This window comes from Suricata suricatta, chromosome 2 (genome assembly GCF_006229205.1).
Source record: "Suricata suricatta isolate VVHF042 chromosome 2, meerkat_22Aug2017_6uvM2_HiC, whole genome shotgun sequence".
Lineage (NCBI taxonomy): Eukaryota > Metazoa > Chordata > Mammalia > Carnivora > Herpestidae > Suricata > Suricata suricatta.
The window spans coordinates 7,731,644-7,749,642 of NC_043701.1; the positions used below are offsets into that span (position 1 = coordinate 7,731,644).

The following is a 17,999-nucleotide window of genomic DNA, read 5'->3' on the forward strand; positions in this document are numbered from 1 at the left end:
GGTTTCCTGGCCTGGAAACTACAGACCTCTTACATCAATCAAGGGTAAGTGTTAAAGAAATAATATAATTCCAAAGCAAGGCACAAGGGCATTGTTGGAAAAAAAAAAAAAAGAATTCTTTAGTTCCCTGAACAGAGTCAACCAAGGGGTACTTAAAAGGCAGATTAAAAATGTTTCTGTTAAAAAATTTTTTTTCTGTTGGTTCCATTGATCCAGATCAAGAAGCAAAGGCCACAAAACAAGGAGACCATACCTCCAGATAATTAGCAATTGATTGCCTATTTTTATTGCTGAGAAAATAGATAAAGCGTTGCAACATGGTCATGGTATTGAAATGTTTTGTCCATTTTTCCCTTGTCTCCTCTGAATCTACTTCTTCAGTGTATTTTTCAATTAATAGCTTCTAGGAAGGAACTTCGAAGAAATCACCAGATGCTTTTTTACTCGTATTGCCTGTTTATGATTTGTTTGCTTGCTTCTCTGTAGGGAAAGCAAAACCCAGACACATCAAAACACAAGTATTATTTAGATGATTGGCAGACTATTTCCTCAGTGTATGATATTATAGAGATGGATGTTCCTGAACCAAAACCATAAAAGATCTTTATTATATTTCTGAAAACATTTGTTTCCTTAATTATGTTTTTTTCAGAGAGCTCCTTCCCCAAATCTTCCAGATAATGGATCACACCGTAAGATGTCACTGCAAGTTATCACACCCATACATCACTCTGCTCTTCACAGAGAAACTGATAAAAACGGATAAGTCACCAGAGAAGGAATGACATGGGCTCATTAAAAATAGATATACCACAGACTTCTTTTGAAAATTCCTCCAAGGTAGGCACACTAGTTGAAAAGAGGTTGGAAATGTAATTTTCAAACATTTCTATTTAATTATGGCAAGACTCAACACGTGGCATCGCTCGGCCCAATGGTTTTCTAAAGAAAACTTTCAAACGTCTTTGACTTTCTCCCATTAGATCATTAAGCACATCTCTAATTTATCTCTTTCCTCAGATTCACTTGTGCTGTGTGGACTGAATCCTTCCCAACCCCACTTATAAGTAGTAAAATATATGTGTTTTTAATTCTTTTTGAATTTCACAAACCAAAATAACATACGGCTGCTTACAAAGATCTAATTAGCACATTTAGCTAAATATGCTTTCATGGTTCTCAAGACATGACAATTCAAATGCAAATTGTAATGGGTACAGGGGAACCAAGGGGAAACAACTTGGAACACACTGTCGGCAGGTGTGGGGTCCCCACTCTCTAAGTGAGTCACCTTTTAGGATCTTGCCCTGAAGAAAGAAGGCAAAGCCTTTGTCTACAAGTTAGAAGCCTTCATTCTGTAGTCTCTTAAGAGAGTATTAGCAGAGCTGAGGCCTTTAATGACATATTATTAATACAGCAAGGAATCAACTCCGTTATCTAGCGTCTTCTGATTGATGCCATAAAAGAAATCAATAACAAAGAGAAGAACGATTAAGGAGAAAGAAAGTTAAGTTACTAGTAAGTAATTCTAGCATGATTAATTTTGGGGAAGATCGATTCAATAAGGTTTTCTGGAGAAGGTTCATCTTAAGAACAATTTCAAAGCCATCTGAGACCATTAGACATGGGCATAAAGCCGTTGGAAGGCAATAAGGACTTTGGGAGAACTGAGTTTTGATGAGCTTAACTGAATCCTCATGCATCAGTCCTGGGAAAGTGCATATACCCAAGAGCAGGATTCAGGGCAAATTAGAAACAAACCATCAGTTGGTACTAAAGCCATGATTGGTTATTAATTTTTGATATGTGTGGCCTATTTGGAAAGTCATTAAATTATATCTGTGCCTTTATTGTTTTAGGGGGTGTTGAGGCTTAAAAAGGAACGTGGTAGCCTTGCCCTGCCCTGTGAATCTGGCAGGTTTCCGGGAATAGTGGATAACAGTAACTAACAATAAACACTGGTGCTAAGCACGCCACGGACAGTATTTCCATTTAACCCTTACAACAATCCCATGAGGCAGCACCCTTCTCATTGGACAAAATTAGTCTTCAATACAGAAATTATTCTTGTAACTTTGTCTTTTACAGGACAAAGCCTCTGCTGTATAAACAGGAAAGAGGGACCCTCTAGAAACTGAAGTCAATAAAATCATTCACTGAAAAAAATAAAACCCCAAAACACACAATATCCTAAAAAGCAATCACAACCGCCATTTATTGGCAAGGCACTGGGCTAACTGCTTTATGCACATTATCTCACAACACACACTATCTGTTATCTTACACGATATGTGTGTAGCCAATATCATTATCACCCATGTTTCACAGAGGAAAGCAACTGATAGATACTCTGAATGATTAAGGACATGATAGCATTTCCTCAACACAAGTGGAAAGTCAGGCTTCTAACCCACCTTTGTCTAACTCCAAAATCTGCTCTTCTCCCCTTGTCATGGATCCAAATGTTTCCCCCCAAAAGAAACATCCAAGTCCTAATCCCCTTATTTCTGTGAATGTGACCTTATTTGGAAATAGGGTCTTTGCAGATACAATTAAGGATCTCAAAATGAAACCACCTTGAATTTCAGATGTGCTGTACTTCCAGTGACCGTATCTTTGTAAGAGAAAGAAGACTGGGGACACATGGAGACAGAGGGGGGAAGGCCACATGAAGACAGAGGAGAGACTGGAGGGACGCCCCTGTAAGCCAGGGAAGGCCTGGAGCCACCAGTAGTGGGAAGAGGCAGCAAGGAGTCTCTCCTGGAGCCCTCAGAGGAATGCTGGCCCTGACAAACCTCCAACTTTTCAGCCTCTAGAATTGTTAGCGAATAGAATTTTGTTGTTTAAAGCCGCCACAGACTTGGTGAACTAGCACACGCCTGGGTAAAAGAAACAATTCCCTAAGTTGAAAGATCTAATATAAACAGCTAATAGGGAAGTAGGAATAAAGTAGTCCATTATGCATGTTTTTAACAAGATATACTAAAATGAGAAAAATCGTCAACGGATTGAATGCTATAGGAACTTTCTCAGCTATCAACTGGAGAAACTAGACTCTACGTAGGGGAACTCTAGCCTTATCTTACTTGGGGGAAAAAACAAGGAGCAACCTTTATTATATATTGTAATAAGGAATGAATTTTATGTACAAGCTCCAACAGCCAGTGTAAATTTCTCTGGATCTTATCATGATGAAGATAATTACTTGAACTCTGTCGCATTTAAACAACTATGTAAAATACATTTTCTCAGAGAGTCTGCCATCCATTATCTCAAAAACTCAGCTAGGCACATTGAAATACTACTTATTTGAATTACTCTTTATAAATAATATTGTATTGTTATATTGCTTTTTTTTTTTTTACAATAGAGAGCAGTCTTTATAAGGAAAAGCTCTAATATCACATCTTTTCATTGCCTGCAGCTTTAAACATTTTCAGAAGCGGAACCATAGTAATAGCAGTTTGCAAATGAAGTGGTCTGAAAGATCTTAAACTGCAATTTTCTCCCAAACAAAACAACAACAACTAAAAAAAAAATCTCTAAGGAGAGATGAAACTGTAAAATCTTTTATTTGGTATTCAGATGTTACTGGATATGCTTTCAACAAAAATATTCTCCACTTAAATAGACTCTACATCTTTCCACCACCAAAATCTTTTCTTCCATATTATCTGCCCACAATGAAAATGAAGCTTAGCATTTCATGCTAGCCCAATTATTCAAATGCATTATTCATTCCCTTTCTGCTTATGTATTGCACAGCCTGAAATTTCCTTCTGAACTAAAAAATAATAATAAAAGTAAACAGTCATAGCGACAATATATCTCTTGTTTATTAAACCTCTCCCAGTCTGTACTGTTAATAATACACTACTTAACAACGAATAGCATTCGAATATATTTTGGCACAAGTTTTATGACTTTTACCTCATTGGACTTGACTTTTTTTGGAAAGCTTCAACTAATGATTAGATCATTTGACATGTATTAAAATTCTTTTTTTCCGCCCTTTAAAAGTCCTGAAAAAGTACAGGTTGTCTTTGATTTCTAGCTCTTCAACCACCTCTGATTGTTTTTCATTATTTACTGAAACTCATATTCACTTAAAACAGAGTCGCGTCTCCATGGTCTGTATCTGGGAATGTAAGAGCCCTGCCTCCAGGCTTGGACATCCCTCCGGTTTGCTCCTTGGAACTGCACTTAGGGCCTCCCTGGGGCTGGGGCTGTCACTTTCACTTAGATTCAACTGGAGGTCAGTGAAGCAGGCCAGTGAACCAGGAGGGACAAGAGGCTGTAGTCCTTTCTCAATGGGGAGCAGAAGAATAAGATGATTTGCTTTTGTATGGCTAGGGGGCAGCTCGTGATAGTGGAGAGGAGGAGCTTCAAGTGCATCTCAACTTAATCCAGACTGTTGATTTGCCCTGTCCACGGATAATTACTTCACTTCTCTGAGTCTCATTTTTTACTTGGCTGACAAAGCAGAGTAAGCACGTTGCAAGGATTAAATAAGATCATGTATGTAACAGCACAGCGTTCAGAACATAAATGACCCTCAGCCACATGATAATCCCCTCCCATTAGCTCCTCTACACTCCTGCAACCTTGACTTAGCTGTCTACAAAAGGAAACACAGGCTCCCAGAGGGTGAGTCTTAATTTGGAGAACCATGGCTCCTTTGGAATGGTTCTTCATAATATTTGCTATGGTTCTTCATAATATCTGCTGTGGTTAATATCATAATATCTGAACTGAAGACTGGATCGGAAGTTCTGTAAGAGGATACAGCCCACAGCCCACTGTGAGCTCCTATCACTCCATTTGCTTTGGGACCATTCCATTTAATTCAGACAGTCCTTCCCTTCCGCAGGGACTTGGTCACTGCCAGGGGAGCATTCATTGGAGGAGGGTGTAAATCTTGAGGACAAAGTACTTGAGAGCTTCACAAAGACCTCTGGACTTTAGTCAGTCACAAGGACTACTAGTGTTCTAAATATTATTTGCTGTTCTAAGGAAATAATCTGGGAGATGCTCTATATTGCCTCCTAATTTTAGGAAATCAAGATGCTAATTAGAAGGTATAAAGCAAATCAAGCTAGTTATTTTGACCAAGTAACTTTCCTTCCCCCCCCCCCCGCCCCCCAGATGACCACACTGTACAGTAATGTTCATAAGACAGAACCTGAAAAATGGAGCTCTCAAGTCTGTGGTTATGGCTGAAGGACTTTTCTCAGCAGTTGTTCTAAGAGTTACTGCTTCTTCAAGAGCCCCTTGGAGAGGACTTTTGTACCCACCCTCCCTCCAGCTTCCTCCTTGTCAGTCTACTGTGGCCGAGGAGTTCATTCCAGATGAGTAGGAGAATGTCGAGGGACATTCACACACTTGGTATATTAGGACATGAGCCTCATACCTCTTTTTTATCACTGCTGTCACGGATTCAAGATTGAGGAGAGGCTGAGGCCACATGGAGCCAAGAACACAGGAGAAAACAAACAGATGGACACTCCAGAATTACAGAGGACTGTTTCAGATCTTTATATACTGGGCAGCATGTCATCCCAAATATTTTACAGGAGCTACTAATAACATGGAAGATGTCCCGATGGAGAAAGAAGAATAAGAAAACACTAATACCACTTCTGAAAGATGGGATCCAGGGAGAATCAAAACATTCCCAGATTTCTGGAAGAAAACACGAGACGTAGGATCCTAGGTTACCTGCTGTTATTGCTGTTTCCTGAAGAGATGATAAGGGTTAGAAAAGTAGATAATCTTAGGAGTGGATCCGAAGCCTGAGGTGGTGTTGATATGATTGTAAGAAGGATGACCAGGGCCAGTCGATGAAGAATCCCAGAAGTGGACAGCAGTGATGCTGACAGAAAGCAAAGGAAGGGTTGAATTACCTGAACCCAGGGATGGAGACTGGGCATGCCCAGGCACCCAGGGTCACTCTGTACAATAAGGAGCAGCGAAGCTTCCTTGAAACTGAATGGAGTCATTGTTTTACTAACAGTAAATCTTCCCAATAAAATAGTGCCACATTGACCCAAACAAGCAATCTCAGACCCAGCATGGGCAAAGATGTGGGAAGTTGACAACCATGGGTGGGGGTATAGTATGGTTTGCCAATGTTCTCCAAAAGCCTTGCAGTATACAGCCTTTGACACAAACAAGCCCACTTTAGGACTTTATTTTAACATAATTGATTAATTAAGGATCTAGGCAAAGATGTGGTTACAAGACTGATCATTTTAATATCATGATAAAAGTTTTTGATAAAATCTTATTTAGACATTAGAATTTATGCCGCAGAAATAAACTTATTTGCATTGAAAGCTTTCCACTGTATTTTTAAAAATTAAGGAACACGAAGCTAAGCATAGGTTATAAAGCATCAACATAGGACAAATCCAACAGAGTAACACGAGATGTTAGTGGCGGTTATCTCAGGTGGTGGACTTCAGGTGGTTTTTAATATCTCTGTTAGCTTTTCTAAACTTAATTATTAATCACTCTCCTTTTTTTATCTAAGTTTTATTTTTTCTTACCGTTAACCTAAATTAGTTATTTTAAGAAAAAAAAGTAATGTTTTTAGAAAGAGCTGATCTCACCCATGGGAATGGCTAAAATGATGCGCTAGGAAAGGTTGGCAAGGATAGGATGTATTGGGAACTCCTCTGCGCTGTTGGATTGATGTAAATTGAATAGAATTACATGCTAAGACCCCAAATCTAGATATGTATCTTCCATGTATATATTTGTAGGCATACGTATATATAAATGTTTATATACACATACACAACAATGATTGCAGCAGCAGTATTTGGATTACTTCCACATTGGAAACAACGGAGATATCTACCTACAGTCCAACAGAACACAAGTTGTGGTTCACCCACACAGCAAGGAGAATGAACTACACTACCTTCAACAGGCATGCGTCTGCCAAATTGAATATTGAGCAAAGGGAGTTAGATACAGTAGAGTACCTAGAGTATTCTTATATAAAGTTCAAAATCAGGAGAAGACACTGGTGGTTTCAGAAGTCAGGCGAGTGACTGTCTGTGGGGAAAGAGGTTCGAAAAGGGTTGCTGAGGGGTCTGCTGCGGCACAGTAATATTTTACTTCTTGGTCTGGTCCTGATTACATACGTGAATTTGCTTTGTGAAAAGCAATCAGACTTTACACCTTTGATTTTTACACATATCTCTATGGATGTTATACTTCAAAAAGACGTGACTTCAAGCCCAGAGCTGGTTTCAGCCTGGGGTTAGAGCTCTGAGCCCCCTGTACCTGCATGGTGTGGAGGAGGGGCTGCTCACTGACTGACTGCCCTGGGGGGAGAGCCACTAGAACTAGATTTGAATCTCTGTTCTGGGGGCTCCGTCTGAGCTGTGTAACAACGGGAAGAGCGGCAGATGAGGCCAGAGATACGGTCAGGAGCCAGGTCACGAAAGGCCCTGTGAAGTCAAGATAAGGATTTTGGTTTTCATTCTAAGCCTGATGGGAAGCCATTTCTATTTACAGTGTAGGCCCAAAGAGATTTCAGAGGCGCAGGAGTCCAGGAGCCTCCCTGTGCTGATGAAGGGCAGCAGTGAAATCTCAGAATGCTCCATTTACTGTTCCAGCTGAAACACATCCTTATCTCAAAGGAGAAAAAAGACTCAACTGAATTCTGAGGATCAATCTTAGAATTGTGGCAGCAAAACGAAAAAGATGCAGGGAGAGCAAGACCACACAATCTTGTGACAGATTTTCCCCATTATGTAAGAGTTTGCAGACACAGCGGCAGGTTGAGAAGCGGGTGAAATGTTATTTTGGAATAAAAGAAAATACCTTTCCCTTTATGTTAGCCAGATACCCTGCTTCCTCTCCTCTTCCAAAAAAGAAAACTCTTAAAAAAAAAAAGTTCACTGTCTTTTTGCAGCCACCCTAGAAGAATGTCTAAATGAGATGGTCTCTTCATGCTGGCAGATGCCCTAAAATCATTTGGCATTATTCCCTGGCCAGGAATGCATTTAATATAAACGTAATATTCTTATTTGGTGATATTCACTTAAAAATAAAAGGAAGCTCTTATAATGACAATCATGGAAATGGAAATAATTAGATTGTAAAATAAAATCTCCCAATGTCTAATAGTTTCCTTTGAAACAAAAAGGCACCACCAATAACATGAAGTGATTGAAATGAACAAGGAGAATGCCAATTTAAAAGCATAAAATTAAAAAATAATAAAATCTGACTCCATTTAAAGCCTGTACCATTATTTGACAATTATATATATTAGAGTATGTTGAAATATCACTATATCAAGGGAAAATAAATAAGATGGGTCAAGAAATTTTGTCCAACTTAAAAAATATCACACAAACAGGGGCGCCTGGGTGGCTCAGTCAGTTACGTGTCCAACTTTGGCTCAGGTCCTGACCTCATGGTTTGTGGATTGGAGCCCCGCATTGGGCTCTGTGCTGACAGCTCAGAGCCTGGAGCCTGCTTCAGATCCTGTGTCTCCCTTTCTCTTTGTCCCACTCCTGCTCATGCTCTGTCTCTATCTCTCAAAAAGAAATAAAAATGTTAAAAAATTACCCAAATATATAAAGGATTTTTTCAGAGAAAGGAAATTAGAACTGTGTTTGTATTACATCAAAAGAAAATCAATCATTATGTCGATTTCTGGGCATCTAGGACATAGATACAAATAAAAATACTGTAAAGAACTTGTATAAAACCCATTAGGTTTGACTTCTGTAGATCTATGAACAGGCAATTTTTTCTTCTCAGAGAATATGGTAAACAATTTTATAAAATCCTTATTGTGCTAGTTATGTAGAATATAAAAATAAAAGTGACAAAATATGCTAAATCTGTCCTTTCACTATCAAAAATAACTTCATGCTAAATTGACTTTTTAAAAAATGTTTATTTATTTTTGAGAGAGACATCATGCGTGGGGGAGGGGCAGAGAGTGAGGGAGACACAGTATCTGAAGCAGGTTCCAGGCTCTGAGTTGTCAGCAGAGCCCAATGCGGGGCTTGAACCCACAAACTGCAAGATCATGACCGGACCTGAAGTCGGACACTTAACAGACTGAGCCACCCAGGCGCCCCTGGACTGATTTTCTTGAGCGTCGCCTCTTAATCCTTAGGTGCAAGATGAACAATTTAGCTGATTAGTCTTGGCTGCATGTTCTCTGACCTTTGGATACATGCTCAAGAATGGAAAGCACTGGGGTCTCGATGGCGGCATTTCCTTGTTTTCAAGTTAATTGCTGGGTATATTTTTCAGCTGGGAAAAGAAGAATGTTAATGTTTTGAGGATAGAAAAGAAAACCTGCTTTAACATTTCTGGTGTCATGACCTCACACACTGAAGCCAAATGGCAACTCACGTTTTAATCTTTCTCTGGAAAGCTGATGTCTCAGAGGCATGGCGACCTGAGAACACGAGATGATCAGTGCGGGGTCCTAAAGGAAGTTAGGTCTTAGCATCCGAAGTGGGATGTGCACACCAGCTCTGCCAGTTAGTGTGTGAGGGGCACCACTGACATGTTCAAACCCACCAGCACCTCAGTTTTCTCATTCATATAATATGAGTAACAATATCTACCTCCTAACATGCTCTAAAACGAAGTAACAAAAGATAACACGTAGTTGCCTAGCAAAGAGTCGATGTTATATAAATATTGTCTTCCTTCTCTCCTTCGTGTGTCAAAAGAAAATTCGACAATTCTAGCATACTATTTATCCACGGTACTGTCAAACGGGCTGCTCCGCTAGGTGGACTTCTGGCTAGTAGACACGAAAATCGTATGATCTGGAGTAAGATGAAGACTCTCATTCTTGGGTTTTTTTTTTTTTGTACAGAGTACATTGATCAAAAAGATGAAAGACAGTGTATTCATTTTCTAGGGCCTCCATAAGAAAATTCCACAGACTGGATGTCTTAGACGATAGAAATCTCTTTTCTCAGAGTTCGGGAGGCTAGAAGTCCAAGATCAAGATGTTGGCAGTTTTGTGTTTTCTGAGGCCTCTCTCCTTGGCTTGCGATGTCCGTGTTCTTGCTGTATCTTCATGCGGTCTCTGCTGTACACACTGCTGGCTTCTCTGGGTGTCCTAATTGATTCTTCTTATAAGGACGCCAGTCAGATTGGGTTAGAGCCTGTCCCAACAGTTTCATTTTAACGTAATTGCGTATTTAGTGGCTCTTCTCCAAATGCAGTCACGTTCTGGGGTACTGTTAGGGCTTCAGTAAATGAATTTGCACAATCATAGACACCCAAATTACAGTGGGGTATAGGAATAATTCGAATATTTTCAATTGCTTACATGATTTTATTCCTAAGAAGGAGCAAAATGATATTTCAGTCAAGAGGGTTTTCTCCTGAGGGTATTACTTAAGGGCCAGAAATGATATATGACAGCTTTAAACATTATTATCTGACCCCCAGCCCTTCAAAACGTGAGCTTCCCCTCCTCCCCACATTGTGCTTACTCTAAGTATTTAGAAGAGTTTTGGAGTATCAGTTGCAACCGATTTTGAAAAAAAAAAAAAAAAAGAATACGTTCGTTCACACCAGGTCTCCTGTAGAGACTCAGAATACCTCTGAGTATCACATGGACATTTCAAGAGTTGGCCTGGCCCATGACAGCAGCTGTCCCCTCTGCTTTGGGTGAAGCACGTTTGTACATATCCTGTCTGTTTCCTTGAGCTAAGGCCGGGTTCTTAACCTGGCGGCTGTGGGTGAGAGTTAGGAGAGTCCATCACCTCCCTGAAACATATGCAAAATGGTGACACGTGAACCCACAGTATTTCCCTATGAAGATGCTTTGCGCATCTTCTCAGATCATTGAAAGGGTTTTGTGTTCCGTCTTTCAATCATTCAACTAATCCTCATTATAATAATGTTGATTACTATGTGCTGGGCACAGCTCTACATGCTGGTAAAACCGTGATGACTTGAAATGCAACATCCCTATTCTAATGGAGCTAAAATCCTTGATCTGAAAACAGGCTAGGAAGCCCTAATCTAAAGCTTAAAGTAATTGTTATCACTCTTCTCCTTGTATTCCAAAAATGAATAATTACCCTACTTGATTGTTTTACAAATGAATACTTTCCAAGTCATTTATAAGCATTCAGAGGTTTTATTCATTACCATTAAAGAAGCAATTACAGGAAATCATGTTTACTACTTCTAAAATGATATCTCTATACAAAATTATATATATGCATATATGCTTATATATAAATTATATATTTATCTATAAATTATATAAAACATTTTCTGTTTTACGTAGAAGTGCACTACTATGCATTTCCATTCCCCAAGTAAAATGACAAATTTATATTGGCTTAAGATTCTGCTAATGTCTCCGTGATTCAACAGATTTGCTACATAGAAAACTGGGCTTTATTTTTATTGTCTAGAGAACTTAGCAAAGTGACTTTTATAGAGTAGATATTCAGGAGATGTGGGTACAAAGAAGGAATGCATTGCATTAAATGGACACAACTTAAATGACTGGATGGGTAAATAAATAAATGGACAAGTCCACATGTAGAAATAAAGGCTTTTTATAAACGATACTGCTTTTGTGGTTATAATTACACACAGTATACAAAGGAATAATTCCAGAACACCATGTCAGGAGGGAAGCATAACTGAAAGCCAGTTCCTACTGGCCAGGCTGCTTTCAGCAACCTAAGATGTCTTGAAGATGCCTATTACAAATCAAGGGAGAGAATCAACTAGACTTTCATCTCACTGAAGCTGTCTCTTAGGTAGACAGAAGCCAGAAACCTGCTCTGGTATTGGCTTTCCCCCTCCCCACAGCACATTCCTTGAACTAAGGGGACTTGGTTTAGCTCCGCCCCTTTTTAAAATAAAACTGCTACTTCCAGGGCCACAAGCAAGGTCCTTGAAGCAGGAGCACTCAATGGGGCAAAAGTCACACTCTAGACCTCAATAGTTTTCTTTTTTTAAAAAAATATAGGGGCGCCTGGGTGGCTCAGTTGATTAAATGTCCAACTTCGGCTCATGTCATGATCTCCTGGTTCATGGGTTCAAGTCCCGTGTAAAGCGCTGTGCAGACAGCTCAGAGCCTGGAGCCTGCTTTGGATTCTGTGTATCCCTCTTTCTCTGCCCCTCCCCCACTTGTACTCTGTCTCCCTCTATCAAAATTAAATAAATGTTAAAAAATTTTTAAAAAATATATATCATGACATTTAAAAAAGTTGATTTATTTATTTTGAGAGAGAGAGTGCACGTGTGCACATGTGGAGGTGTACATGTGGGAAAGGGGTAGAAAGAGAGGGAGGGAGAGAGAATCCAAAGCAGCCTCCACATTGTGAGCATGAAGCCCGATGCAGGGCTCCATCCCACAAACTCTGAGATCATGACCTGAGCCAAAACCAAGGGTCAGATGCTCAACTGACTGAGCTACCCAGGTGCTTCTACATCAGAGGATTTTTAAGGAATAAAATTAAAATGTTATCACAAATTGTCAGAGTCATGTTGCAATCAACCGAATTTCTTGGCTTGTGATTAAATTAATAAAATTTAATTCAGTTGTGTTAATTTGGTAGCTGTTCTAGGTGATCAAATGATAGAGGCCAACAGGACTATAATGTTACTGAAATTTTCCAGAACTCTTTTTTTTTTAATGTAATAATTGCACTAGCCCAAAGCAATGGAAGACAGAGAAATAATGAACTATTAAGCTAATGAGTTAGCGCCAATAGGAATTCCTATAACCAAATTCTGAGCGGGCTACATTCTTAAGGTAAGAAGTATCCATTACTCTCCTGCACTCATACAAGAGGACCATCTGCTATTTGATGGTATCACTTGTCTCCTTGCAAAAAAGAAGCCTTTAGGGATGGTAGGCCTGATGTTCTGGGCTAATTATAAGTTAGATAATTATATTTTGCTTAGCTACATTTCCCAAGTAGTTTTATCTGAATTTCCTGCCTAACCCCTACACCTTAATTTTATTTCCTAATCTGACTCTTGCCAACAGCCTCAATGGACCATTAAGCAGCTCCATGATTCAGAAGCAGATGTAGGGGCTGTGCTGTCCCATGGGTGGACTCAGTGACTCCTGGGATGTGGTCCTTGAGGCTATGGCATAGATACAGAATCTGGAACGTGGTGTGTAAAGGACAAAGGGTCCTTAACGAAGAGAGGGTATTATTGTTCAAAGTGAAATGTTGCACTTACATTATACAAAGAGATTGGGGATGTTGCATGTTTGATTAATATTTATACCATCATCTGAGTATTAAAGGAAGTAAGTTGAAAATTGGTATTAAATTTTCTAAGATTGGCCTTCATTGCAAGCCTATAGCAAGACAAAGATGCATATCCTGAGGGTTTAGGGTGAGGGACCACTTAGGGAGAGGGACTGGTACTTTTATTAGTGTCAGAGATATGAAGGGCATTATGGCTTTGGTGACTGAAACAGAAGTCAAACTTTCTCTTATGGTAGCACTCTGTCACGGTACAGTCTGGCCTACTAGAGTGTGTTTCTATTGAGAAGCAGTCACAAAGGAGGCCCTTGAATTTGGAAGGTCAGAGCAGAACAAATTTCTCCATGGCTCCCACTACCACTAAGGTCCACCAAGTTCTAAAGCACTCCGGGAACTCCTTTAGCCAGTGTGGACTGTGCCTCAGAGTGGGGAACTGACCTTTACTGAATTAGGTTTAAACACTTCTTGAGACAATATTCTGTTTCTGGAAATAAAAATATATGGCTTAAAGTTAAAATGCAAGGGTGTTAGAAAGGAGTTACAAAAAGAAAACGCCAGTATTTTCTCTAAAAATTACATCAAATATGCAATAAAACCATTTGGGTTCTTGAGGCAAAGGATGGGGAAACGCGCACTAGGGACATTTAGGGTTGGGTTAAGAGAAGCTTTGACTCTATAATATGGCTGGGGGAGCAGGGCGGAGCCTGGCCCAGGAAGGGAGCCCCGGACAGACACCATCATCACTGGGCATCTGTTTATAATAGGTTTATAACAACCACAATCAGGACAGCAGCCCGTGGCAGACAGGTGGCTGGGTACAGCACTTAAGTTTTACTGTGCATGTTGTGTGGCCGGTGGGGGCTTGGGGATGCTGACAGGGGAGAGAGTACATGGCTTCAATGAGCTCGCACATCCTTCAGCAATGACCTCAGCCACCTATGCCTTTAGGGTCAATATTGGATGCACTATGAATCCAGAGGCTCATCAGTCTCACACCTTCCTCCCTCTCTTAGAAGGAAACTCAAACAGCTTTAACAGGAGATCCTTGCCTTAAGGAACCAGGTCTTAATCAATTCATAACCATCCACAGTAATTAGTCTAGTAGTTAAAGAGAATAGATGGTCAGTCAACAGTGGTTCAGAGAATGAATGACCAGATGAAGGAATGAAAAGTGATTTCAACATTAAATATGAAGGGTTTCAAATGCAAAACAATATGTACAAGGTGATGCAGTGGACTGAGAAACTTTATGCTAAAATTTAATTAAGCAATGAATGTAAAATGTCTGGTAGCAGAATCCTCCTGTTGGGAGGATTTTAAAGCAAGGCATTTCTAGGTCTCCCGTGAAATTGTGAAGACGGTAGCAATGGGGAAGATATGGACCACTGGGGTAAAGTGCAGTCTAAACACTAGGGTCTCCAGACTGTTTCCTCTTTAGATAAGAAGGTTCTCCATTAAAAGAAAAAAAAGGTGCAAAATGAAGGGAATAAATCACAAATGGCAGACTCCCTATAACTATCTTGATAAGGGCTGGCATATTTACCACAACAGTTGGGCATAAATTAAAGGTGTTTATGGGTGTTTGTCTGGTCCTGCACAACATAGCATAATTCACACGACCACAGCTTTGCATGGCTCATAAATAGACACGAACATTTCTTATACAAGTGGCATAGTTATAAAGAAATCTAAATCCCAATGTATTAATTAAAGTATCATTTTACATTCTGAGGATCTCCAGGTGGCTCTCAGGAGAACAAATGAAATCAGAAGATAGGAAATTATTTTTAATATTTGCAAACACTGAGAAAATATTTGTGTTTTGTTATTTTGTTTTCCACTTCATTTCAGTGTCTTTGTTATTCTTACAAAGCAATCTCTTAGGGGAAAAAGGCACTATGCAAATTTCACATCAAGTGATGTTTTATATTACATCACCTCATTAGGCACATCCTAGTAGGTTTCAGGAGCTCTTTAAAAGAAAATCCATTTCCCTTCTCTCCTTCTCCTTCCCAGGGGTAAATCGGCTGTCAATCTTAAGCAAACTTAATATATCTGGCTATAAATTAATTGTATTACTCTGTAGTCATTCCCATTTATATTTCTTCTGCCTTATCTTTCTTTGTATTATCATATGGCAGCTTTCCAGTGGAGCTCCATGCAAAACACACGTGACCTGCCTTCAGTATTTTCAACAGTAACACATGGACAGATAATAAGGCTTATTCACCTCAATGGTTTCTCCATCTTGGTGGTGTTTGTTGTCACAAAAGCTTCCAGCGAGCAGATGGTCTAACATGAAGACTTTTTGCTGAGCCAGTGCTTCTTCATTTTCATAGTCGGTTCCAAATCGGAAGCTCTAATGTGATGAAAATGATCAAAATATCTATAAAAGTTACTATGAAGTACTGTATCTGCATATTCCATTTGATCCCCACGGGGAGGAAAATCATGTTTCCCGTCAATGAATGCAAACATCTCAATCAAAATGATGATGATTTCTTTCTCAGAACTGCAAAAACACTAAGGACGCCGTTATATGTAGGCCACATCTTTGAAGTCCATCCAACTTTCTTTTTCTTTGCCTTTCCTAGGCTTTGAAAAGGAAATTCAGATACTTCCATGCAATAATACAGCACCGGAAACATTTTTCCCCCATGAAACAGAGGGTTGGAAAGAACTTTAAGAAATCATCTCTGTTGTCTTGGGTTGTCAGTACTGGGGTCTTGGGGACTTCCCTGAAAAGTCTTGAAGATAATATTGCCTTCTGCTAGTTAACCAAAACATCAACGCAAAGCAAAGACTAGAACACATTCACGACTAGGCCACCAATGCTCCACGGTAATCTGAGTAAATATATGAACAGAGCTAAATAATAAAAGACAGAGAAGGAATCTAGAAAGGTAACTAATACGGAGGTAAAAGGATAGTAAGATGAATTTTGCATGACTGTAGCCTAAGAAAAAGGGATCCATTGCCCAAAGGTAGCCTAGGGCCTTTAACCCCCCAAACCTAATTCACTCCTTGAGTTTGAGGTCCATGCTCAAGAAGCAAGCATTTGATTCTAATTTGGCTCCCCTTATGGTAACCCTCCAGGGAGCAATTTGGCAGGGTTGAGAACAAAAGCATCCAGTCCTTCCAGCATTCCATTTTTCATTTAAATTGACGTGTTGGCATCCTGCTTTCTATTTGGCTCTCCATGCACCTTGCCTGCATGGAATGCACTGGCCAGACCATTCTATCCCTTTAGCAGTTACTCTTTTCATTTCAAATTAATATAGTGGCATTTTGACTGTAAATCTCAATCTCACAGACTCTGATTATAGTTGAGATCCACCTAGAGTGTGCTGATAAATCAAATTCTATCAAAAGAATCTGAATCATACAAAACTCATTAAAGTGATGTTAGCTTTCTTGAGAGACAGGTTTCGAGACTTCTCCATGTGTTGTAACTTCAGTTACTGGAATTTGATGCAAGCTAAGTTTCTTTTTCTTTCTGAAACTTCTATGCATAGGCAAGCATTTCATCTACACTATCCTAAGAAGTTGCTTTGGATGAAATCTCTACTAAATCCCTTCTAATATAAGAGAAGCCCAATATCTTTGTTTTTCTACTTTCTCATTAAAAATGAAATTTCCAAGGCTGTTCAAAATTATTTTTATTTTCTCAAGGACTTCTTTTTTTTTATAGACCTTTCTCCTACATATATAATCCCAATTATATTTCTCCTCCTCAGATCATTTATGCTTTTTAAAAATTTCTCTGAACCATGCCTCTACATATCTTATATATTTCACCTGGGTTAGATTGTGCCTATCTTCAGGATAACAGCAATTCTGAGGGATAGCAGAAAACCAATTCAAAAAAAAAAAACTAGTTACGTATTTCTAGACTGTTCTTATCCCAGGTGATTTTTTAATTCATAGTTAGTCTATGTTACTTTAGATCCTTATTTCCCATCTTTGACCAAAGCCAACCCCTCTCCACCGAATATGTATCTGTTCTTGGCAAAAGACTCTGGCTTTAGGAGTGTGATATTAACTTACATTTAGTTTTAATTTTTTCCACCTCTGTCATTTTTTAAAACAGTTTAATAAATTACAGTCGACTTCCAGTTATTTCCAGCCGAATTATTTTCCCCACAAATGATGCTATCAACTTCAGTAGCAAACACCTACTCCATATAAATAGTGTGATTTCTTTTCACTTCAAATAAGCTCTGTGCGTTGGTATTTTCAACAAGTGTATCAGAACTAGCCATGGAGGAATTCCATGGAGTTCCATGGAATTATGCAGGGTGTGTGTGTGTGTGTGTGTGTGTGTGTGTGGTATTTCGAACACATAGAAATACATTAAATGATCATAGAGACATACACTAGTGCATATCCCAACAGGTGAAACATTATACATACATATATACACACACACACACACACACACACACACACATACACACACACACACATAGAGACAGATATAGATGCTTTGCCTAATATGAAAAATACCTATTACAAGACTAGAAGGAAAAAGAAAAATAAATTGCCTGGGTATAGAAGGGGAGGGAAAAAGTCATCACCATTGAGTATCTTGAAACTTCATTATCACATTTAGACTACTTTTAGATACTGGTCACACTCTTATCTTAAAAGTTATAAAATTCCAATGCCAAGTATTTATTTATTTATTTTTAAATAGCCTTATTTTATTATGTACACATTATAGGTAAACAAACCAACCCCCTCTGAAAA

General features: G+C 39.2%; 1 protein-coding gene and 1 long non-coding RNA gene across 2 annotated transcripts in view; both read right to left on the reverse strand.

The window, feature by feature from the left end:
* CNTNAP2 (contactin associated protein like 2) overlaps nucleotides 1-17,999 on the reverse strand; it is a 1,359,261-nt gene that overhangs the window by 613,517 nt on the left and 727,745 nt on the right. The gene's annotated exons all lie outside the window — the stretch shown is intronic.
* LOC115277716 lies at nucleotides 255-15,560 on the reverse strand. The gene is made up of 2 exons (XR_003902493.1): nucleotides 15,481-15,560; nucleotides 255-480 (listed from the first exon to the last, which is right to left on the reverse strand). It is a non-coding gene; the product is annotated as an uncharacterized LOC115277716 (long non-coding RNA).